Below are 26,109 nucleotides of genomic sequence, written 5' to 3'. Positions count from 1 at the left end.
CATTCCTCGTCAAACCATTCGTTACGTCGATTCGATGCCACACGGCCTAGGACGTTCTCCGCTACGCTGTTAATGGCTGTTTTCACGGTCCCCAAGAGGGGCTTCATCCAGCTCAGCCTCTCCCGGCAGCGTGGTTTCGAGAGATAACGCGTAGCTTTCGGCGACATCCGGTTGCTTCAGTCGCGCTAAATTATACCGTGGCGGGCGCCGGTATCGTAAGTTTTTCACAATAGTTAGTTTTTGACGTATCCTTACCATCACTAGGTAGTGATCCAAATCGATGTTGGCGCCCGGATAGGTTCTGACGGCGATAATGTCTGAAAAGCTCTTGATGGCTTGACGATTCCTCAACTAAGTGTGCGGTTGAACTCCAGGTTAGGTGCGGCTCACGACAGCGTTTGATTTGGAGCTGGAGGCTGCAATAAGAATTGTGTTGCCTTGACACTAAAGCTAAGATGACGGCCCTATCACGAGATTCTGTAGTGTGGTTCTAGTAAGACAACCTGCCTAAACAAAGTTAGTACGAGCAAGCAGAAAATTTTGACTCGGAATATTCGGCATGGACAAAGGCGACGAAATAAGCATAACGAACGAATGCTTGGTACCTCAAACTGAAATTTGTGAGTGGCGGCAGGGTGCTGCTAGAACAGCTAGAACCCCGAAACTTTGGTATCGTGGCACTGCAGTAGATTTGTCGCAAAGGCGAGAAAGTATGAAGGATCTGTGAGGGCAAGTTCTATTTTACCAGACGGTGAAGCGACCAAAGTCTTGGGAGCGGGCTTTATAGTGATGGGCAGAATGCAGGAAGGCTATCAACGAGAGGATGTGTATGTTGAAGGTCGAAAGCCGTTTCTTCCACTACACCACTCTATATCCACGCATTCGGGACACGCGAGGGACTCCGTATGCCCGAACTTGTACAGATACTGCATCTGTCGACCCACCCAGATACTTCCGGGATTAGTCGATGTGGAATTAGACCATGCCCGCTGCCATGTGATCATCGAGGCCGATCTTGTGAAACTCCGTATATCTCTATTTCCACGTTGGTTAAAGCACTCTACGTCCTCGCTGATGATGATGCCAATAGGCATCATACCCGCTAAGATACGCACTGGCCACAAGCACATGAGACGATAGGTACTTTCCAGCTTACCTAAGTAGTTTTTGGTTCCTGACGCCGATGACCACACCGGCCCGTCATACCTAAGTATGGACTGACCACATTGGCTAATAACCTAAGAACTATTAGACAACTTACGAGACGATGCCGTAATAGCTGTGGAAGGCTTCTTGCAGGCAAAGTCGACGACGCTCCCGCACTTGAGCTTGTCATCGACCATGACTCCCAGGAGTTTCAAGGACCGCGTTGACGAAATAGTGCAGTCTCCGAAGCTGATCTTCACTTGTTACACCGACTTACGGTTGTTCACCACGAAAGCCTCCGTTTTATGATGCGCTAGCTCCAGTTTCCTGGAGCGCATCCAATCTTCAACAATGCTTATAGAGTGGGCGGCCGACAGCTCAACCTCTCTGATAGATTCATCGTGGACTTCCAAGGTAATGCCGACCGCAAAGTCGACAATCACAACCCCTACCGGGAACTTTAGATCACAATAGATCAAAATGCTGGTCGTAGTGATAATATCCACACAAAAAAACTTTAGCTTAAACACCTCGTCATACATGACATTCCACAACACCGGGCCCACCATAGAACCTTTCGGAACCCCTGCGGTGATTAAAACGCACTTCTGACCCTCCTTTGTGTTGTAGCATAGCATACGATTCTGAAAATAATTTTCCAGAATCCTGTACAGCGACACCGTCACTTGGACCTATCATAGTCGGCATGGAAGCGATATATAGACAGGTGATCGGGCCCCATAGCCGAATGAACTTCAACGAACTAGATCAACTTTGCAGCTTTCCGAAGTCTGGTGCACTTTCTATCCCCATAAAGATATTCACAAAGAACATTGAACCAAATCGACCATACTCTGATCGGTAAAGCTGGCCATTGCGAACATCACCAACATTCGCTCCCTACGGGGTACGGATGTCGCCTTGGATCATTACCTAGTAGCAGTACTTGTGTGTTCAAAACCTTCGACGGTATATACCTCGCAACAAAGCCGCTCTTGTCGGTTGAACATTCGGCAATCAGACAAACCGCGTATTGCCGAGAACTACACGAAGCTTCTGGATGGAGCACTATACCTTCCTCTATGGAGCGCTTCGACCCTCGAAGACGGATGGAGCAGGATACAAAGCAAAGTCATGGGCTTACACCGTCATTAGACATTACCCTTCTTTATCGACAGACTTCGCAGCCGGCTGTTTTAGAGTACAGGAAAATTACGAGGCCAGTGTAACGATCCTACTGACTCTATCAAGCAAGCACCGTCTAACCGAGATTCGAACATGCGACGACTGGCTTGTTAGACCAGCATCGTACCTCGAAGCTAAGTAGGCGGGAGCAGGATACGCCGCGGCCATCAATGAGCCAGCATTGGTGGTGCTAGACGAGGATACCCCGAGTGCACGAATTGACTGATTTGACGGGGAATACCAGCAAGCGGTGGAGAGGAATTGCCACTAAAGAGAATATGGCGAAATGTCGACGAACGTGGAATGAGTGGAGAATTGTGCTAAAAATAAATGCATCGAAGACCAAATACATTCTCAAAGGAGGCAAATACGCGCGTTATGAACAACCAACTACAGGTTTGGAGAGACTCCCGTCGTACATCTGGTGAAAATTGGTGGACTACGGCAGATCGGATTAGGCGTAATGATGCCGGACAATGAACCGACGAAAACGATTCTTTTCAACAACCAGAAACAGAAGGGCCCAACGTGCAAGATGAGACTGTCTGCGAGCGCGACTACTCTGGAGGTAATCTTAGCAATAAATCCAATATTACATCACTTTTCGAACTTTTCGGTTGATATATCACCAATTTTTACTGTGGCCAAAAGCAAATCATGGTCCACACGGTCAAAGACCGTCTTCAGATCTATGGAAATAATACCTATCTATTTGAGTGCTGTTCTCCATATGTTGGATGCAGTATGATGTGAACTCTGTGAGATTTGTGGTAGTCGACCGTCCCGGAAAAACTCAATGCCTGTCACAAAAAATATAGCACTTTACTTCATGAAACAGGAAACTTATTTAATCCATACTTATTTCCACAAAGTCTATACTCCTGATTTCAGTATTTGAAGAACGAATTGTATCTACATTCATAGTTTGATGGCAAGCCCGCGTTCGTTCGTTAGGTAGAGACCGTTCTACTTTTTTCAGGTATCTCAGTTTCGAATCCATTAAATATCATGAGCCATCCTTTCGAAAATATCAATCATCATCCATCAACATTTGATCAGAATGCACAAAAAAGAGTAGTTTGGTAGCTTCACTTGAACATACAAATATGTTTTTGTGTACTTTTGGGTAAACGCGTGCTCTCGTTACTCGAAATGCTCAAAACACCGACACTGCGCTAGGCTAGGATTTACAGCCTCTTACATACTACCTACTACTCATTACAAATGCAAATGGTGAAGCCGCTGAAAAGGTGCATGTTGAACATCCGGCGTTTGCAATTGACAGCTATTGGTTAGATTTGGGCTATCGGTGGTTTTCGCATTATCGCCGCGCTGCGACCGGTTTTATGAAACCGTCGTCGGCGCCGGGTACGTACTTTCCGCCGCAGGCATTCAAACCACGTAATTCAGCTGCCTGACCGCGAGTGTGGCGGTGTGTGTGTGTATGTGTGTTACAATCTATATGGTAATTTGAGTCTGAAGTGTGTTTTGATTCGATGCATGCAGTTTCAACCGCAACCAGCCAGCGCCAGCGTGGGCTTCTGTGTGCAACGTGCTATGGAAAACATTTTTTTCGCCAAATTTGATTAGAATAATGAAATATATCTCCTATGAAGGAATTAAGAGGCCGGAAAAACGAATCAATACGGTCGCGGGAAAACTGCGAACGAATGCCGAAATCTATTTGTTTGTGAAATTTCCATTTCACGATTCGTTACCGATATTGAAATGAATTTTTGGATAAATTGGGCCTACTGTTTGTTGAAATTAAGACCGTTTGCGTGCAAAAAGCGATCGCTTTTTGGTAACGATGAAAAAAAAAACTGCTCGAGTGGAAAACAGATCATTTTGCAACGTCCCTTGTTTAGATTTTATTGATAGTCAGCATCCAAAAATCGTTGGTAATGGGATAAATCAAATTTCAAATAAATTTTTGTCCGAAATTAAATTTAAGCTATAATTTTATGTTGAACTAGTAGAAAAAGTGATGGAAAAAGAACCAGCAAATAATATTTTGCAAACCGACTGCTTCGCTTCTAACCTTCAAATAACATTTATTTTAAACTATCGCGCTTGGGTTGGGTGATTGACCAAATGAATATGTATCTGACGGGTTCATTTGGCAGTCGCGCGTTCCAGACAATCGCCTCATCTGAAGTGAAGGTGTACAGAAACAAACATTCGGCTTCTAAATTGAGTAATTATGAGGAGTTAATTTTCCGGAACTTTGAAAGGGTTCAGACGGTTTTTGGACCAGCAGCGACGAACGAATAGCACGCAAAATAAAACATACCAAACTGGGAAAAAACGCCCATCTGTTAATCGAGTACAGCTGTCATGCGACATTACACCTTCCGCTAGCGATGTTTTATTGCTCTAGACCCGTCGGTTGTACCTTTGTTTCATTTCTCACCAAAAAGAGTTTATAGTTCCGCTCTAAAAGTTAAATTTTAAAACAAGAATCATAGAACAATTCTACACATACCTACTGATTGGTTCATTGTCGAAAACTTGGCAAACGTCAACGGGCACAGGATATTCTAGCGAAAAATGTTAATGACATCATTTGGAAAATAATTTTGCGGAGAAAAAAATAAATGCTGAATGTTCCAGTCTAGTTGACAAGTATCTTCGTATGCTATATTGATTTGACAGATTGAAGATAACTATCAATCTAAATAAGAGCTGTGTCAAAGCTGTTCATGCAGACTGGACACGCACTTTATAAATTCTCATGGTATAGCCAGCTTTGCTAGACTTTGCTGAGGAAAATCCGTAGTTTTATCATCGAAGAAAGGGTTATACCACAAACTATACAGACACTACGCGTAGAACAAAAAGCATAAAATCTGAGGGACCAGTTTCATTTGGAGTGAGTGAATCTCGTCCCTTGCACATCTCACGGATCTCACGTATTAATATGGCTCTCAAACACTACCTGTCTCTTTTGCTCTACTAGGAATTTAGAAATTCACTTGCGCATAAATCTCAGCAACCCGATTAGCTATGATATTTTCGTTAGTTCATTACAATAAACTGTTTATGTAGATTGACGAGGTAAGCAATTCTTGATATATTTTACATAGTCTTAGAATTTTAGTTTTTTTCGCCACTTTTCAGCTGCTGCACATATAATGTTTCTATGTAGTGCTAATTCTATCAATGCAAGGTATGCTTACATCAGTATACTCCAATTAATGAAAGGAACTGATGATTTGCATACCCAAAATGTGACGAACTATGGAAAAAATAATTGTTATACTTGCATTGTAAGCGCCTACCTGTCGAAACGGATAAATCTGAGTTATCCCGTGAAAATAAATAGAAACGAAGATCATATTCGTCTCCGGACTGGCAAAATCGCAAACATTGAAATTAAACACAACTCTAATAGCTCACTTGCGACCTGATAGACTGTCGATTGCACGTACAACTTTCTTCCTTAATAGGACAAATTCCAGCGTTACGGGACACAATTAGCACCCAGTTTTACTGTGTGAACTGCATCCTGTTTCACCATTTTTTTGGCAAATACCTTGTAAAATAGTTGATTAACGAGGCCATGTCAGGGATTGTATGTCAGGATTTTAATGAAATAGCAACTGATTTGCATAGTAGGGATTGTGTCCCGTAACGCTGGAACGTGTCATAGGATATTTGGAAATCCATATGACCCACGTGGAGAAGAAAATTAATGCAATTGGAATACGAAAGGACGGTTAGCAAAACTATTAGAATTTAAACATACAGCCTTATTTTGTATTCTAACGAATCGGTTTATCGAACATACATTATGATGTATAAGCATCTTTCTACATTAAATTTCATAGAGAAGACGACAAACGTGCCTCATCAGCATGGGCAACCTATTGGACGTGAAACTAGATTTGACATTAGACATCAAATTGTACTTTGACTCGGTCTTCGACTTGGCTACCGACGGTAAATCGAAAACAGAGCATCCTCATGGGTGCTTGAGAATCTCTTTGTCAAACGTGGTATTTGGTTGATCATCAGTCTGCCGAGTATTATAATAGGTTTCGATGTTCTTCATTCGCACCATTTTTCACATGGAAATGTCCAGTGACCGACTGAGTTGCTTCATTCTTTTTCTGGGTTAAAATGCTTTACAACTTTTTCAATGGCGAACCGTACATCTGGTTGAATCGATTCGGTTAAGCCAGTTGGACCTTAGACCATCATTTTCTACTTAGTAATATTTCAGGTCTGTGGGATTCACCTCTGTTTCTAAGGTTACAGTGGTTCCCTCCTTGTAAGATGAATAAGAAGATCGTCAGCATATCGGCAGGTAGCCGAGAAGGTCCTGCTGTATCCGTAGTAACCCCCGTCAGCGATGCGGCTGAGTTTATTGAAGCTACTTCACCACCCGAAGATCTTCCTACAGTTCACCACAAAGCGTATGCATTTATTATAAGTTTCCCAGCACATTCAAAGTTCTGGAGTGTTCCTAACCAGCAATATGATATCTCCGTTCGTTTTAATTAATTAGTCCACGGGAGCATCATGTTCAGCAATCCGCCTTTTCTTCAGATTTCTTCCACCCGTATTACTCATATCTTTGACTCCCAGGTTCTCCTTTAGGGTGATTGGCACAACAAGTATGGGTGTTTCTTCTATCATCTGTTATTTAGTTTTCAGTCCACTCGCAATTTCCTGCTCTATTCGTCTGACGTCTGATCTGGAGCTGCCTTAAATTTAGATGAATGCGTCGTACTTGGGATCCGCGGCCAATAATTTTTAGGAGATATCCAACTAAGATTAGCGCCAAATCCATCGTGTCGTCAAGTTTTGTAACAAAAATAACAGTACCTTCCGTTGCTATTGACCATAGCTTTGGGTTGGCAAGGAAATGTTGTTTGTTTTGCATGGTAACTAAAAATGTTTGTTTTGCGTTGCTATAAAACCTATTGATGAACTAACGAGTGAGAAAAATGAGTGCTTGTGAAGGGACCGTGAGTGACTTTCTCACGTCCCTTGTGGGACCTGAAAAAATCGTTCGCGTGTTGTCTGTATAGTTTGTGGTTATACCACAAACTATACAGACACCACGCGTAGAACAAAAAGTTAAAAATCTAAGGGACCAGTTTCATTTGCAGTGAGTGAATTTCGTCCCTTGCATATCTCACCAATTCATGCGGAGCTCAGCACCCAATATTCGCATATCAATCTCAGCAGCCCATTAACCTATCTAAGTTTGCCTGACAGTTGTAAGAATTTGTAAGAACCAATGGTGATGGTGCAGCTGTATATGAAAAGTATGAATCGAAGTAAGTATGATGAAAAATTTGCTGCCTATTTATTATACAATACGACTTTTTTCAGATCGACACAGCATTCTTCAGCAGTGACATCGTGCGATTACCACAATGCCGGAAGTGAAGCAAGCACTCCAGTAGCTTCCATTAAAGAACTTTGTTTCGTCTCTCTGCAGCAATCGAATGATTTGGTTGTTTGCATCACATTGTACTCGATCCGCAGATCATCGAATTCGAAGACCTGGAGTTCGTGAATATTTCACGAATTTCACCATTGCCGCTACAGTCCAGAAGGAGAAGATCCAGCTGGGAAAGGATTCGTTCGAAGACAGTTGTGCTGCCAAAGGCTGGGCAGAAGAATAATCTTGTCACTTCAGCTTTGCGGTACGTGAACAACTTCCGCACTTTCGCACTTGGGAAACATCATCGGTTGCGTCCTATCGGCAGACATTTTTGTGAAACGGATGAGTATGGAACGTCAACGGACACGAAGTCTTTATTTATCACCAAAACAGATTTGTGATAAGTATTTCGAAAGTCACAACTCAATTTATCGTTAGTTTGGCATTGTGTTCGATTACATCGGAAGAACTACAACAGACGAGCATGCAGCAGTTTACAGATTTGTATAATGGAGGATTCATTGAGATGCGAGCTGTGCATTAGTGGCTTTTTCAAAAATGTGAACTATATCTGGTTGATCAGGTGCATTGAGGGAACCTGTGCTCCTCATTGTGGTTATGAGGATGCTCGTAGCGATAAGCACGACGCTTGCGAGATGGCTGGTTAATGCTATCGATTTGATCCATCCGCGGTGGAAGGTTTGCAATACTTTTCCAATCATCTGCCAGTCCAGTCATTTTTACTGGATTTGTGAATTATCTTAAAATTAATAAAATGTATAGTACTAAATAAATAAATAAAATAAATTATCCAATTTTATTCGAAATAATGACGGTCTTAATTTGGGGGCACGCTATAATAAGACAAAACGTATTTTTCATCAACTCCTCAATAGTAGACAGTTGAGGCATGAAATGGGGAAGGCAATGAACATGCGTCTAGCATAGCTCTAGTCATCCCAGTTCCTAAATAGCGCGTGCACGTGGGCATATCCGGTAATGCTTTATCCTTAAGATTGAGTATACTCAATATACAATACATTATAGTATAGGTATACCTAAGCTAGGAGGTGCAATACTGCGTGGATCCCGGCATCTGGTATTAGCTGTGGTTTATGCAGCTGTTCATGTTCTCGATCACCTGCCTAGTTGTAATCATTTCGAACCCACATGCTTGATAAAGTGGGACCTTTGCCATGCCGGTCCTACCTGGATGACAGCAATCATTCCGGCTTGTATCACATTTCTGCTTGCTGCGGCGGTGCTAACCGTGGTAATGAACACTTTTTAAGCTACCTGTTGAACCAGAAACGTCTGGCCAACGGTTTAAGCTTGGATGATGTTTGCCTATATAAGATCAGTGGGCTAACCAATGTAGGTTGACCAGCACCTTGTTAACGGACCGCGGTAGTTACTGCCTGGTCGGCAGCACTGGGATGAAGAACTTTAACTTGCTATCAAACTGAATACTGAATTTGCGATGTGTTTACCGGTTTACCGGTGTAGGTTAGCGTTCCAACTGATATTCCTTTGGCTACAGAGACATCAAATCCGTTTCGAAACTGCAAAGGGCAACATGCGTCATGCGTTTCCATTACTTTTGGCAATTTAGACTTGAAACAAACAGCTGATCAGTTGAATAAAACATAACAACAATATCTCTCACCTCACCTATCATAGTAAGTCGGAATCAGAGCATCCGTCTAGGTACTTGACCATCACTCTGCAGAGTATAATAGGGTTCGATGTCCTTCATTCAAAGCATTTTGCATATTGAAAGTCCAGCGACCAACTGATTCGCTTAATGTTAACCATTTCTGCGTTACAATAGTTAGCAACTTTTTTAATGGCTACCCGTATATCTGGCTGAATTGGTTCGGTTAGGTTAGTTGGACCATAATTTTCTATGTAGTAATATTTCACCTCTGTGAGGTTCACCTCTGTGCCTAAGGTAGGTGGTTCCCTCGGGGTCTCTCATTGCTTGTAAGAGGAACGGAAGATCTTCAGCATATCAGCAAGTAGTCGAGAAGATCCTGCTATATCCGTAGTAACCCCCGTCAGCGATGCGGCTGAGCTTATTAGAGCTGCTTTACCACCAAATTTCCTGATCTATTCGTCTGGTGCCTTCTAGAGCTTGCTGGAAGCGGTCTTGCATGATTGCATTTAAAATAGGATTAACCTGGCGGCAGCGATTGATGTAGGTGGCAATGACTTGTTCACTGTTGATCAAACCGTTTCAAATTTTGGGGAGCTTTTCACCCTTTCGCCAGCGATATTCCAGCATCTGGCACGGCACATAGCTCCACGGCTGCCAATAACTTAGATCAAACCGTATTCAGTAAAATTCAACGTAAACGGGTGAAAAAATTCGGGATTGTTTTTGTTTTAGATGGTAACCAAAAGTGTTTGTTTTGCGTTGCTATAGAACCTGAAAATGAACTAACGTCTCCATTCAAAAGTGAGACAAATGAGTGTTTGTGAAGGGACCGTGAGTGAATTTCTCACGTCCCTTCTGGTACCTGGAAAAATCGTTCGCGTGTTGTCTGTATAGTTTGTGGTTATACTTTCGTTTCAAAATCAATAGAGAAACGAAATCCGGCCAAATGTGTGATCGCTCATTATCACATTTGTATTATATGTATAGTCCTTGATTGTTTTCGCAGATAATTAATACTTTTTCGAATTAAATTAAATAAAAATTCATCTATGTTTATCCGTCTTTCATTTTTTATTTTCCTTCGTGTGGATCGGTCTTTTAAACATCTGCTATTTTATCTATTTTCACCGATTTGTTGTCATTTTTCTTGTCGACTGCAGCAAACTTCCAGCGGGTTATTTATTCCATAAGCTGTTCGATGAGGCAATTGTCGAAAAAACTCAGTTGGGCGCATCACTCGGGATGGTGTGTTGAAGCTTCCATTCGGCCCCGTGTCCATTCGGCCTCGCGTCTATTCGGCCTCGTGTCCATTCGGTCTCGTGTCTATTCGGCCTTGCGTCTATTCGGCCTCGTGTACATTTGGCCAGTCCATATAGACGCCAGTATATGCCTCATATCCGTATGCCTTATATCCATTATGCCTAGCATACTATGCCTCGCGTCCGTATGCCTAACGTCCGTATGCCTAACGGGATATCATCAACCTGGTGAATGACATTATGCAGCATTTGTTCACGTTTGCTTCCATTCCGTTCAGACTGCACCAATCCATGAGCGTGTTGATATCCGATTGAAGTGCGCAACAATCTGCCAGCGTTGTGATTACTCGGTAGAATTTGATGCGGCCGCATATAATAATTTTGGCGACTTTAATTTCCAACATAAATCGTTAATAAACAAAACAAATTGCAATGGCCCCAGGACGCTGCCCTGAGGTACACCGGATTGAATTTGGAATGGGGTCGAGCAGACATCGCAAATTTTCACTGTTGAAGTCCGATCCGTAAGATAAGACAGGATCCATTGTGTTATCCATTCTGGTAACCCTATTCTTTTGAACTTCTCCACCGCCAGAACGTGTGGAAACTTGTTGAAAGCTTTGGCGAAATCGACTTTTCGATACCTTTCGCCTTTTTTGGACATATCTTTGTTTTCTTCTATTCGTATACGTTGTTTTTTTAACTTTGCCATATTTTTGTCATATTTCAATGGGGTTTTTGCCGCTATTTCAACGTATTTTTGTCATTTTCTGAATTCTGCTTTTAACATTTGTTAATTTTGACACTTTTAAACTTCTTTTTGTCGTGTTTTTTGTTTGTCTTGTCGTATTTAGTCATGTTTTTTGTCGCTGTGTTGGTCATTGTATTGTTTATTCATCGTCATCTGTTTGTTGTCTTTTTTCGTGTTCATCGTCTCTCTGTCACATTTTTGTTCTTGCGTTTTTAACGAATTTTTGGATGCTGTTTTTGCGTTTTTTCGTTTTCTTTACACCCAATTCTTTTTTTGCACGGATTTTTTATGCACGGTTCCTCGAAATAACTTGGTTTTTCGAAAATTTCGCCAACACCAGTTGAACACCCAATTTTCTTTTTACATGGATTTTCTTACGCGGAACTTTTTTTTCATGACTTTTTTGCACGGTTTCTCGAAATAGCACGGGTTATTTTTGCACGGAACGCAACCCTCATGTAAAAAAAGAATTTGGTGTATTTTTGTCATATATTCATCGACTTTTGTCGTCGTTCCGCCGTGTTATTATTGTCACTACATCACTGCTTTGTCAATTTTTCGCCATTCTGTCGATTGTCGAGCCAACAAAAATGTTACCTTCTTATTGTCTTTTCGTCTTTCTTTCATTGTCGTTTGAAGCATGTTTGGTTGCCCTTTTGACGCTTCTTAAACATCTTTTTGCCATGTTTTTGTTCTTTTTGTCGCTGTTTTGGTATCTTAGCAACGCATTTTCATGTTTTTCCTGTCGTATTTTCGTCGGTTTTCATTGTCTTTTTGTCAATTTTTCATCGTATTTTCGCCATCTTTTCAACATTTTTTTATTTTTATTGCATTTTTACCGTCTATAAGACGGTTCTTCGTTGTCTTTTTTTTTTCTTTTTTTAGACTTCGTTTCGTCGCCTTGTTGTGTTTTCTGAAGGCTTAACCAGTTTGCGATTGTCGCGTAAAAAGACTAGAGCTAATTAATACAAATAGAACAAGAATTTTGTAACTCAAAGAAATTTTGAACAATTTTTGTGAAGTTTTTGAAAATTCGTAGATATGAACACTTGGCCTGTAGGTCCCCAGAAAATTCCTAAATCCACAGATCTGGCTTCACTGCACAGCAGTTCGGGGAACATAACTTTCTAGCTTTTTTGCAATAAGTTAATTATTTGTATAAAAACAGATTCAGTTTCAAGTATAACTGAAGTACAATTTCATGTCCGGCTGCAGTAAATATTTTAACATTAATATAAATCCCGCTTTAAAATTTGGATTTACGTATAATTTTAATTTAATTTTTTTTTTCAAGTTGGATTTCAAGAACAATTTCATGTCCAATTAAGCAAAATTCAAAGTCCAGCTTCATGAAAACATCCATTATTTAATCCTATATGATGTCTAAATTCACGTAAATTTTGGAGTCTAATTTTAGCTGTAATATCGAGTCCTGTTTGAAGTCCAATTTCAAAATTCAACTTAATTGACTTTTGAGTAAAATGTTGACTTTTGGCTTTAATTTTTAACCCACAAATTTTGACATTTGACGTTCTATTGTGAACTTTTAAATTTTTGACTTCTGATTTTCTGAATTTTGAATTTTTCCTTTTGAATTTTATTTTTGGCATTTAAGTTTCTACATTTAATTTTTGAGTTTTTATTTATTTCTTAATCTTTGACATTGATGTTTGTTTTTTCATTTTAGTCGTTTGACATTTCGTTTTGATTGCGGACTTTTGATTCTTTACTCTTGATGGTTAACTTTGTACATTTGTATTTCATATAAAATTCTATTTTCTGTTTTCTGTTTTCTGTTTTCTGTTTTCTGTTTTCTGTTTTCTGTTTTCTGTTTTCTGTTTTCTGTTTTCTGTTTTCTGTTTTCTGTTTTCTGTTTTCTGTTTTCTGTTTTCTGTTTTCTGTTTTCTGTTTTCTGTTTTCTGTTTTCTGTTTTCTGTTTTCTGTTTTCTGTTTTCTGTTTTCTGTTTTCTGTTTTCTGTTTTCTGTTTTCTGTTTTCTGTTTTCTGTTTTCTGTGTTCTGTTTTCTGTTTTCTGTTTTCTGTTTTCTGTTTTCTGTTTTCTGTTTTCTGTTTTCTGTTTTCTGTTTTCTGTTTTCTGTTTTCTGTTTTCTGTTTTCTGTTTTCTGTTTTCTGTTTTCTGTTTCCTGTTTTCTGTTTTCTGTTTTCTGTTTTCTGTTTTCTGTTTTCTGTTTTCTGTTTTCTGTTTTCTGTTTTCTGTTTTCTGTTTTCTGTTTTCTGTTTTCTGTTTTCTGTTTTCTGTTTTCTGTTTTCTGTTTTCTGTTTTCTGTTTTCTGTTTTCTGTTTTCTGTTTTCTGTTTTCTGTTTTCTGTTTTCTGTTTTCTGTTTTCTGTTTTCTGTTTTCTGTTTTCTGTTTTCTGTTTCTGTTTGTGATACTGTTTTACTTCTGGCTCTATTTTCATTTTTAGTGTCATGTCTAATTTCGGTTGCAGTTTAATTGTTATAGTTTATATTTTTGGGTTTCGTTCTGCTGTTGCTGTTGTAAATGCGCAGTGCATTTACGAATACCGAAACCCAATCGTTCGTAATGATGCTTATAACATACGAACTGCTTTGAAGCCAAATTTTAAATCGAAAATGTTTTTTCGCAAAATGGGGAGAGTCTCAAATTCTATCTCTTTCTATTCTCATATAGTTCAAACAACATCAGTTCCATTATTCTTTAATTAAAATATGTATTGGTTTGGGATGAATTGATATCAAATGTTAGAGCTAATTACTCATCCGACTCCTCTTAAAGCCGTTATAAATTGATCGCTGGAGAAATACAGTTTGACATTCAATTCCGAAATGAACCCTGTCGGCCCGTATCATCCTGTCGTCGACCCTTTCAGAGGGAAACTTTTAATATTGGGAAATCGGAATCGGCCTGTCTGTCCTGTTTTCCGTCAGAAGAGCCCCTCAAGAAGCCGTACAAGCATCCAATAAGAGAATAACAGTTGATTATTTGAGATTTGATAAATGATACCCGGCAGGTATCAGCCCGGGCTTTGTGAATTTTGCTTCCGATGATGGCCGTCCCTGCCCGGTCCACTTGATTCCGGCAGGGCATCGGTAAGGCTATCGCCTTGTTCAAACAAACCCGCAAAAGAGTCAACAGTCAAGGTGACCTGCAGGGTGTTTTATGAGTTGATACGGAAATGAACAATTTCGGACCTGTTTGCAACCTAGGACCATTTTTCACCAGCTGACAACAAAGGATTAGGGATGAGTCGGGAGCTAGACTAAATATTGAACGCAAAGGAGGGACTTAACCTTCTTCGACAGTCTGAGCATCAATTTAATTTCACGCTGGGAGCACACTTTTCATCCTTTCAAGCGATACGACACGTGATCTTCTTGAAATTTCTTCAATTTTATCGAACTACGGAACTAGCTTTTTTTATAATTATATTATTAATAGCTTCTCAGCCTCATCAAAGCTGTGTAAAAATGTTTAGCTTCTGCAAAAACGAAAATTTTTATATCATATTGAACTTGCATTTAAACAGTCTGTAAATATATTCTCATTTAAAACAAATATTGTATCCATTAATTGGCGTTGAACAAGGTAGTACCGGTCCAAAAATAAATTCTTTATTCACAGTAAACTAAGGGATTAAGTTTCATACCGCATTGTTTGCTTTTAATGACACTTTTAATTACCTTAGAGAGAGAGAGTTGCAATTGCATTGCCCTATTAATGCCACAAATAGGATTGCAGCTTGCCAAAAAAGTATTTTTTCGGCTTTATTGAATCAATGAAAACGCGTTTGTTATTATTATCAAGTCAAACGTATTAATGTGCTCATTAATTACGCCACATATGTCTTCATTAACTCTATAGGTACGTCCATTGTTAACGTTCTTTTTTGCATTGATAAAAAACAAATAGTGAATCCTGTTGATTCAAGCCTTATTGATTTTCCTACACCAGATTTTCGGACATTTTAAAGTGAACAAAATTTATGAGCTTTTCGTCTTTGAAATAAACCCCAGTGATAATTGCAAAACTATATTAAAACCATAGTTTAAAATATATGCGTGAGTATATCTTTATTTGCCTCTTTTATACTGCTAGTAACAGAAACCTTAAATTCAGGTATTAAGGTCCGATAGCGACAAGAGTCACAAGATTAATTGATTGAACGACAATCTAGAATTAACGTCGGCTACAAGTTTAGAAGCAATTGCAATGAAATTACTTTCCACGGTCTCTATTCGAATAAATACCGGTCAGTGCCGGTACTACCTTGCGTGCACAGCAATTACAAGCTTGCCGGGGACACTTCGGGCACAACTCAATCCATGAGCTCACCGTAATCCGCAACTGCGTGGGCGTTTTATATCCCGTTCAATAATCCCGGCAAACGGTCTTTATTGCTCCGAAGCAAATAAATTCTGAAGCCAAACGACAGTGAGACTGACCGCGCCAACCGCAATGAAAACAACCATCAACACACCAAGAAAATTGGGTCGACCATCAGCTATGAGAGACCGCAGCCAACCAGCAGATGCGAAACTTTTATATCGTTTGCTCAATTGACGTTTTTTTTTTCTTCCTGCTCTCGTTGTTACCCTCCCACCACCCTTTATGTCCTAGCAGTCGGAATAGCCGATATTTGCTCGGTCAATAGTTACGTGAGTGGACAACACCGACCGCTCGTCCATCAAGGTAATCCCGGTGCGATTCCGACAAACTAAGTGCAGACCCTATTGAGTCCTAAACTGTACACAGACTGCCTGCGGTAAGATCTGCGGGCACCATCGTAGACTAATCTGCGTGAGTTTGTCCGGTAGCCATTCCGTATAACACATACCCAGTGTTTGTGCTTTTCCTGAGGAAAAGTGTTATTGCCGCTTGGGAGCAATATGCTACTCAACTGGACGTGCAGGCTTTTCTAACCGAGGCAACTGCTGTGGGATACAATGTATGAGCGGTCAACCGACATAAAGAGGAAGGAAATCGGTCTGTTTTCTTCCCCATTTAGTGTTTCGAATGGTGATGGAAAAAGGCAGATATTGAAATTTGTCAGTAATTCGTAGCAAATTTGCAAATAGAACAGATATTAGGTATAAGAGCAAACTTTTTGACTTTCCACTACTTTTGATATATTTTCCCCACTACTAAATCTGTTACTTGGCTCATTTCTAATAATTTTAGATCCATTTAATGATTAGATCAGATAAGATTGTTTATTTCAGAGGCTTTTAGTCTGCAGCTGGTTTGCCTCTATCATTTCAATGATCTTAACAGCAAAAGAATTTTTTTATGGAATTTAAAAAGGAATTCAAGGTTAACGCGAATACCAGACACAACACTTATGGCTCTTATGGTTTTTTTGTAAGAACCATAAGTGTTGTGTCTCGTATTCGCGTTGTTTAGTGTTCTTAGTTTAGTGTTATTTGTTCACTAAAATAGTCATATCTTGCTTGCAAAAATCAAGCGGAAAGCGATCAATGAAAGGATGTGCCTGTTTAGGATAGAAGGCCGTTTTTGCAACTACACCATCATTATCGTGCATTGGCACGAAGGTAGACCCGACGACGAGAAGAAACGGTTCTATGCGCAGCTGTAGGCAACATACGACAGCTGCTCACCACGGGACATCAAGATCGTCATCGGAGATATGAACGCCCAAATCGGCAGGGAAGCAATGTATAAACCGCTGATCGGGCCCCATAGTCTGCACACCGACACGAACGATAACGGCCAGCGATTCGCCAACTTTGCGGCTTCCCGAGGCTTGGTAATCAAAAGCACCTTATTTCCCCACAAAGATATGCATGGAGATCACCTGACCAACGAACCTCGAACCAAATCGACCATATTCTCATCGAGGGCCAGTTTTTCTCGAACATCACCAACGTACGCTCCCTATGGAGTGCGGATATTGACTCGGACCACTACTTAGTAGCAGTACTTGTGCGCTCAAAACTATCGACGGTTTATACCTCGCGACAAAGTCGCCCTCCTCGGCTAAACATTCAGCAACTAGACAACCCGCGAACTACCGAAAACTACGCGCGCGTACTGAATGAAGCTCTGCCTTCCTCTGTGGAGCTAGATGCTTCGACTCTCGAAAACGGATGGAGTGGGATATGCTCGGCCGTCAACGAGGCCGCAACCCGGTGCTAGGTGTGGAAACCTCGAGTGCACGAAATGATTGGTTTGACGGGGAATGCCAAGAAGTGATAGAGACGAAAAAGAACTTGGGAAAACTATCTGAGCATATCCACGTGAGAGAATTTGACCAAGTATCGACGAGCGAGGAATGAGTTGACCACGATCCTGAGGAGCAAAAACCGCCAGAAAGAGGACAGAGATCGTGAGGAGCTAGAACAACTATTCCGGGCTAATGATACACGCAAGTTTTACGAGAAGGTGAACCAAACTAGCAAGGCCCACACACCAAATCCTGACATGTGTAGGGACGAGGGAGGGGATCTTATCACAAACGAGCGCGAGGTGGTCGACAGGTGGAAGCAGTTCTTCGATGAGCACCTCAACGGCGATATAGCAGCAGGAGACGCAATGGAAGTTAACCTCGGAGTACCTACAAACGACAACAGCGTACCGGCTCCCGATCTCGAAGAGATCCGACGAGAAATCGGTTTGCTGAAGAATAATAGAGCCACCGGGAAGGACCGACTTTCGGCAGAACTCTTCAAAAATGGCCAAGAACCGCTAGTAACGGCACTCCACGGCTGATTTCAAGGATTTGGGAAGAAGACAAACTACCGGAGGAATGGATGGAAGGCGTAGTCTGTCCCATCTATAAAAAGGGCGACCGGCTAGACTGCTGTAACTACCACGGCATTACGCTGGTCAACGCCGCCTACAAGGTGCTTTCCAAGATTGTGTTGCGTCCTCTATCCCCAATAGCAAAAGAATTCTTAGGGCAGTATCAGGCGGGCTACTACGGATCAAATTTTTACGCTCCGACAAATCCTTCAGAAATGTCGAGAGTACAACGAGCCCACGCATCATATTTTCGTGGATTCCCGAGAAGCATACGATACCGTTGAACGCGAACAGCTATGGCAGATAATGCACGAGTACGGTTTTCCGGACAAACTGACGCGGCTGATCAAAGCTACTGTGGAACGAGCGACGTGCTACGTTCGTGATTCGGGGACACTCTCAAGTCCTTTCGAATCGCGCAGAGCGCTACGGCAAGGGGATGGACTGTCCTGTATGTTATTCAATATCGCTATTGAAGGTGTGATCCGGGGAGCGGGCATCGAAACAAGAGGAACGATCTTCAGCAAGAGTAGCCAACTTCTAGCCTTCGCAGACGACATCGACATCATTACTAGAAATCTTGGGACGGCGGAGGCAATCTAGGTAAGACTAAAAACGTAGGCTAGGAGGATAGCGCTACAAATTAATGCGTCGAAAACCTAATATATGGTAGGCAGAGGCTCCAGAGGCAGAAACGTTTGCCTCCCAAGGACAGTGGCTATTGACGGCGATGTATTGGAAGTGGTTGATGAATTCATATATTTGGAATCTCGGGCCACCGCCGACAATAATACTAGTAAGGAGATCCAACGACGCGAAGCTGGAAATCGAGCCTACTTTTCCCTCCACAAGACGCTTCGATCTAGGAGCATACGCCGCCGCACAAACTTGAAGATGTACAAAACGCTAATCAGACTGGTAGTCCTGTACGGACTTAACATAGTAGTTTTGATTACGGAAGACATACGTGCACTAGCCGTATTTGAACGAAAGGTGTTGCGGACCATTTTTGGCGAAGTACAAACGGAAAACGGAAAGTGGTGGAGGCGTATGAATCACGAGCTACAGGAACTGCTTGAAGAGATTCTCATCGTACTTGTACACCTGGTAAAAGTTGAGAAACTACAGTGAGCCGCCCACGCAGTGGAATGCAGTGAAATCCATTCTCTTCAAGAACCCCACCGGCACCAGGAATAGAGGGGCTCATTAATTGAAGCGAATAACGTGTTTTCCGAAGCGCCTTCAATAACAAGAAAATCTGCGAGAGAGTGCCGTTTCATGATATTTGAACGTATTTTTTAATTAACATTACTAGGAAATGAATCCGTAGATTTACCGCGCTGACAAGCAAAGGAAGTTATTTAAGAACTTATCACGGATGTGATTATCCATGATTTTTTAATCAACTAGAGAACTGTGGATGTCGGACTAATTGGGCTGTAGTTTTCAGGAACGGTTTTATCTTTTTTACCTGTCCTGGGTATGAATTTTGACTTTTCGCCAGCTTGCCGGGTACGTTCTAACGACAAGCTGGCACGAAGTGGTAGATAAGCCCGCATATAGACATTATAATCTCAGTATGCAACACTTACTAGGTTCGTTGTTTGTAAGCAAAGCAAGGCCTAAATTCCGTTTTCGAAACTTATTGCTAGCGGTTCTTGGCCATTTTTGTAGTTCTGTCGGGAGGCGGTCCTTTCTGGTGACTCCATTGTTTTTCAGCTGATCCATTTCTCGCTAGATCTCTTCTAACCAGAACCAGGCACACTGTTGTCGATTGTAGGCACACCTAAGTTAACTGCTGTTGCGACTCCTTCTGTTATATTGCCGTTGTGGCCCTCATCGATCCACCTGTCAACCACCTCGTGCTCGTGATTTGATCCTCTCCCTCGGCCCTACGCATGTCAGGTTTGGGTGTGTAGCCCTTACGACTCGTACGTAGTACGAGTTTGGTTCACTTCCTCGTAAAACTTGCACGTATCGTTAGCCCGGAATAGTTGTTAGAGCTCCTCACGATTTCCATTTGTGGCTCGAACAGCACGTTCCTCACAGTCGCGTGGAAAATTTGCGCCATTCAGCTCGTATTCCCAATTAATTAGAAACCGCAAGGTTGGAATCTTCCTTACTTTACTTTAGTGGCAACGGTCCGTTACCGATCCTGCACCGAATGAATAATGGTCCGCCAGTACTGTCGGTCCTGGGCTGCCGTTCTTCAATCCCCACGAACACCATCAGTTGAACGTGCATCGTCTTCGAGCACACATCCGTCGGGTTCGGGGTCTGCCTTGAAGTTTACAGCCTCTTTCTGGTTCTCTGCTGAAAATAGTCTTAGCTACTCTTTCATCGGGCATTCTGACCACGTTCCCAGCCCACCGCAGCCACCTTCACTATATCAGCATATTTGTATACTTGGTACAGCGTGATTCATGCGTCTGTGCCACACTCCATTTTCCATTTTGCCACCAAGTATGGATCGCAGAATATTACGCTCAAAAACCCCAAGCACTCGTCGATCAGCTTCCTTTAGCGCCCATGATTCATGTCCCTAAAGGGCCACCGGGAGGATTAGTGTTCTGTACAGCGCCAGTTTTGTGCGAATTTGCAAACTACGGAACTTCCGCTGGCTACGTAATTCATAGAAAGCCCGATTCGCGGCTGCAATTCATCGTTTCACTTCACGGCTTACATCGTTGTCACATATCACGAGTGTACCTAGGTATATAAGAACCTCCAATACCTCCACCTCGGCACCACCACCAGTTGGTCTACCACGTTCTCTGCAAACAACCATGTAATTCGTTCTGGTGGTTGTAATGGTAAGCTCCAATCTCGTCGCTTCCCTTTTAAAAGGCATGAAGGTCTCTTCCACTGCGCTACGGTTGATTCCAATGATATCGATGTCATCCGCAAAACCAAGAAGCATGTGAGATTTCGTGACGATAGTTCCATTTCTTTCCACGTTTGCGCTTCGTATTGCACACTCCAAGGGAATGTTGAATACCAGGTTAGAGAGTGCATCCCCTTGCTTCAGTCCATCCAACGTCACGAAAACGGCTGAGGTCTCACCTGCTATTCTAATACATGATTTGGACCCATCCAGCGTCGCACAAATCAGTGTAACTAGTTTCGTCGGAAAACCATGTTCCAGCATTATTTGCCACAGCTCATTTCGTTTGACTGAATCGTACGCCGCCTTAAAGTCCACAAACATATGATGTGTCTGCAAGTTGTACTTCTAGAACTTGTCTAGAGACTGACGCAGGGTAAACATCTAATCCGTCCTTGAGCGACCCTCACGAAAACCAGCTTGGTACTCGCCGACGAAGGACTCCGCTAACGGTCTCAGTCTGCAGAACAGGATACGGGAGAGCACCTTATAGGCAGAATTGAGCAATGTAATTCCTCGATAGTTTCTACGCTCGAATCGATGCCCATTTTTACAAATTGGGAAAATGAGGCCATCCAGCCACTCCTTCAGCATTTGTTCTTCTTCCCAGATCCTGACAATGGCCCGGTGGATTGCTTCGTACAGCCGCTCGCTCCCCGCTTTTAGGAGTTCAGCCGAGATACCGTCCTTCCCAGCAGCCTTACCGTTTTTCAGCTCATTGATTGCCTTTTTTACCTCCTTCTGTGTTGGTGGCTCCATCGCTTACAATTCTTATTCTGTCCCTGCTGATCTCCGCGTTTACCTCTCCGTTCAACAGTTTCTGGAAGTGCTCCTTCCACCTGGCTGCTGTTCTTGACGGGTTGTCCAGCGATATCAGATATTGTGGCTCGAACAGCCCATTTCTCACAATCGCGTGGAAGATTTGTGCTATTAAGCTTGTAATCCCGATTAATTAGAAACCGCTAGGTTGAAATCTCAAGATACCTATTCCTATTTAAAAAATGCAAGGAATCGATTGGTGATAGACTCATCTTATGCAGACCTTGAGAAAATGTCCGTTTTGCCATATTATTCCCAAAAATCATGGCAAAAGCTAATTAAAGAGTACGAAACTTATTTGCCGCTCGTGAAATGAAATCAGATAGCTTCCAAATGTTATCAAAACTTTAGAAGTACTAATCCCATCCATTTCATACTGTGCGAAATGCAAGAATAGTCCATTTTACCTAATTCACCCCTAAATGTATAGTAAAACCTGATTAAAGCGATTAAAACTAACTCAAAGGCCGACATCAGGGGTGACATTGCGAGTCTCGTTTCGAGTGATTTTGGTTCGTTTCACCCATTCGTTTAATGTGGTCGAAACGAACCAAAATCACTCGAAACGAGAATCGCAATGTCACCCCAGGAACGTTGAATGTCATTGTTTTCGTACCGTGATGAATTTACAAACGGTCCATTTTGCCTGATTCTCTCCTAGAACCGAAAACACGTTCATTTGCTCTTGCGTGAAAAATGCCTAATTTTTCAAAGATTGCGTCTTTAGATAAGTTTATCAATAATATATGATATGTGATCTTCTTCTACTTTTAGGGTGACCATAAATTCACCTATTAGGGTGATGCAGACTTTTGTTTTTTGAATTGATTCGTTTCTATAAAAATCCAGAGAGGACAAAACCCTATCGTGAAGCATTATCCACTAAAAGATCAACAATTGATGAACAGAAAAACAAATTTTTAGAATTATCTAAAAGACAGAACATATTTTTCCGATTTTTACTTAGAACAACCGACCAGTGGAAAATTTTGTGGAATACTTTTTTGTATATTTGCTGGCAAAAGTCCTTAATTATTTGAAAATGGCAATGGTGCAACCTGCGCATTGTTAAAACTTTTTTCTGGTCACATTTTATTTGCCACCTTAATGTTCTAACAGTATTAAAAGCATAATATTACTGATAGCGGTGGATGAACTAAATGTAACGCAAGGCTGTAGATTGATTGCTTGTATTTCCGTACGTTGAGAAAATACAAAACAGTCTTGCAAGTGGTCACTTTTGTCTACGCTGCAATTCGTCTGTCTGACAAATTGCACTATTATTATTTTAAAAAATCTCGTTCCTGCCAGGGTAGCAAGGTTTCAAAACAAAACCGAAAAAAAATGTCCAGAGCCATCATTTGAATGCAGGAAAAAATGTAAAGAAAACCACTCGTAAGACAATGGCATTCAGCTGCAGCGAAGCCAAACGGTCCGTTTCGTTCCATCTTGACAACTTAATTTGGCCCGCGTGGTGATGATATCTAAATTAGTGTGAATATTTATCTCGCTCGCGTTCGAGTTTTTCATCGCAAGGTTCACACGGCTGGAACACCAATTGGGACCACTGCGCGTTGTTCACAAGGCACGGGGAGCAGCATCAGCAGCAGTAGCAGACCAGTTCGGTGAGTACTGCGGTACCGTCGGTCGTCGGACGGATGCGAAAAGTGGCGAACGTGTTTCCAGCGAAAAAAGGAACTCGGTAGAAGAGATGAATTCACATCTGTATGCGCAGCATAGTCAGATGGTAAGGTGATTATGGGGGCAGGGTGTCTGTCACGGGGGAAGACACGAAAACTATTATGCGACTATAAATATCGGCTGCCCCGTTCTAGCGAAAGACAGACATGCAAAGTAAACCCGCAGTTTTTTTTTCGGGATGGGATGCTAATTTATGGATACGACTGGTGGAGACAGAGATTTCTATGGCTTTCAGAGCGGAATTACATGTTGTTGGAGATAATTAATTATAATTAGCTGCTAAAATGTTGGTCCAATTTTTTCGCCCAATCAACGAAGAGAAATGGTGTGCTCTCGTATGTATGGTGTGAATACAGCGCTAATTAAGTTTACCCTGCAGGCGGATTTTTCTTCGGTAAATAACAATACACTTGATAGCAACAAACCGATTGTTCAGCTATGCCATGTGAATTGTACCCCACAGGTTTGTTCGTTCTCACCAGCTTGCTATTTTGAATATAATATGATTTATTGACTGGATTGCGTTGGATATCTTAAAAACTATCAAGAAGATTTTCATTCTGAATAAAAAACGTTAAATATCATGAATTTTTTGTTTCCAGCCTTAAATAGCTATTGACACAACTGTCGGTGGAGGACCTCATACCAATACGGTTTACTTTCTGGACTACTCTTTGGTCTAGATTCAAAGCAAGTCGTAGCGGGTTTGAAAGTGTCGTGCGGGGTTTGAAAAATACAGAAATTTTTTAAACAATTTATAAAATATCTGGACATTTTTTCATCCAACAGCATATTTCCAAATATTAATAAATCAGTTATTGCTATTTGAGGGGTCAATCACAGTGATAGTGGTTAGTATTCACGCCTCTCACGACGAGGACCTGGGTTCAAATCCCAACTCCGCTGAAGTCGCGCATAACCTAAGCTATTGAAGTGACTATAATCAAAAAAATAAACATTCTATTCGATGTCCTTTACAGTACTACCAGTAACACCGTGAAAATACCATGCAATAACACCTTCAGTTGTTATTTAAAGTCATTATTTCGATCTCTACAAATTGCTCCTTACTAGCCTTGCGTTAAAAGGTTAACTCCAAAATTTAAAGGAAAATCCAAACAAACTAAAATCAAAGCGAAAACAATTCAAAAGAAACAAACAGTGATTCGTTTAAACAACCGGGTCAAACGAACCGGAGTACAAAAAAGTAAAAGGGCATAGCCCCTCAATCCCGAGAGCAGTGTTTGGCTTAATGGCTCATAATTTGCTGAATAGCGATAAACATCAACTTCAGCGCCATATCGACCATTACGGCTAGTCGCCGTCATTCCTTTGGAACTGGAACACGAAAAAAAGTGTGCCGTTCGTCAGGGAGCAAACGGTACCAGCACAATGCTTTAGCCATTTTTGGTGGCTGCTTGGGAGAGTGGTACGCTTACGATAGGAACCTACAAATTGTTGCTTGCTACTGTCAGTTGTAGTCAGTCAGTTGTTGCTAAGTGGCAGCTCAGGAATCGACGTAATGATATTGTTTCCCAAACTGACACTTTTGTTTTTGAGTAAAAGTTGTTGCGGATGTAACTAAGGGTTGTACCACCTTTACAAATAGATAGCAAGTACTGCGATCTAACTGTGGCCTTCAACGGTTTGTCCAATGGCAAAAAAGCTCCCACAAGCGTTCTCGGTACTATACCTTCGCGTCAGGGCGTTTCCTGACAAAGACTAATCGCACCGGTGTGTCAGCATGACCGGTGCAGATGGGTGCACGTTTTTAACCGCAAACCGTAACACGAAATTAGGCACCTCCAGACAGCAATTTCCTCCCGGGGAACAACTCAATACGTTACCTTCGTGGTTAGTGTTCTGTGACCGAATATTATATGTCACATCCACCGTTTTAGCTATACGCGGTTCGGCGTGGGCTAGAATGTCGCTTTCCAGTTGGCATTATTGCTGCCGTTGGATCTAAACAAAACAAGTCATGTCAGGCGAGCAAGTCACTGTTCGTGATACCGTTGCATGCTGTATGTTTGCCTAACCGACATCTGGTAGGAAAATTTATTTGTTGCTACGTTTGATAATTACTCAAATTGTTAAAATTTAGGACCTCATTTTTAATTCAGAGGGACCGAGTAATTTCATAAAAAAAGACATCAAATTTAAAATTGCTGCAACTTTGTTCAGATTTTTTATACTTATTCCTTTTTTAGAGAAATTTTAGAATTTTAGTTCTGGTGATTTACTACATAACTCATAATATGACTCTTTGCGATCGACTGAATCGTCTGCTGCCTTAAATCCATGGAATAATGTTTTCCTAGCGACATTTCTACACATGTACTGCTACTAGGTAGTCATCTGAGTTGATATCAGCACCCCGTAGGGACCGTATGTTGTGATATTCGAGAAAAACCGACTATCGATGAGTATATGGTCGAATTGGTTCAATGTTCGTTAGTCAGGTGTCCTCTTACTTTCTTTATTTTAATAGCCGACAATCCATATTAGCGGGTCCAAGCCGAATGTATTAGTGATTTCCAGGATTCTCAGTTTTGGGCTACCAGTTTC

At 41.6% G+C, this 26,109-nt stretch overlaps 1 pseudogene; it reads right to left on the bottom strand.

Moving 5' to 3' along the window:
* Nucleotides 1-6,148: 6,148 nt before the first annotated feature.
* The window catches only part of LOC128739773 (fatty-acid amide hydrolase 2-like), a 30,634-nt pseudogene continuing 10,673 nt past the window's right edge, over nt 6,149-26,109 (bottom strand).

This window comes from Sabethes cyaneus, chromosome 3 (assembly GCF_943734655.1).
Source record: "Sabethes cyaneus chromosome 3, idSabCyanKW18_F2, whole genome shotgun sequence".
Lineage (NCBI taxonomy): Eukaryota > Metazoa > Arthropoda > Insecta > Diptera > Culicidae > Sabethes > Sabethes cyaneus.
The sequence above is the reverse complement of the archived record's forward strand: the minus strand, read 5'-3'. Positions and strand labels throughout refer to the sequence as shown.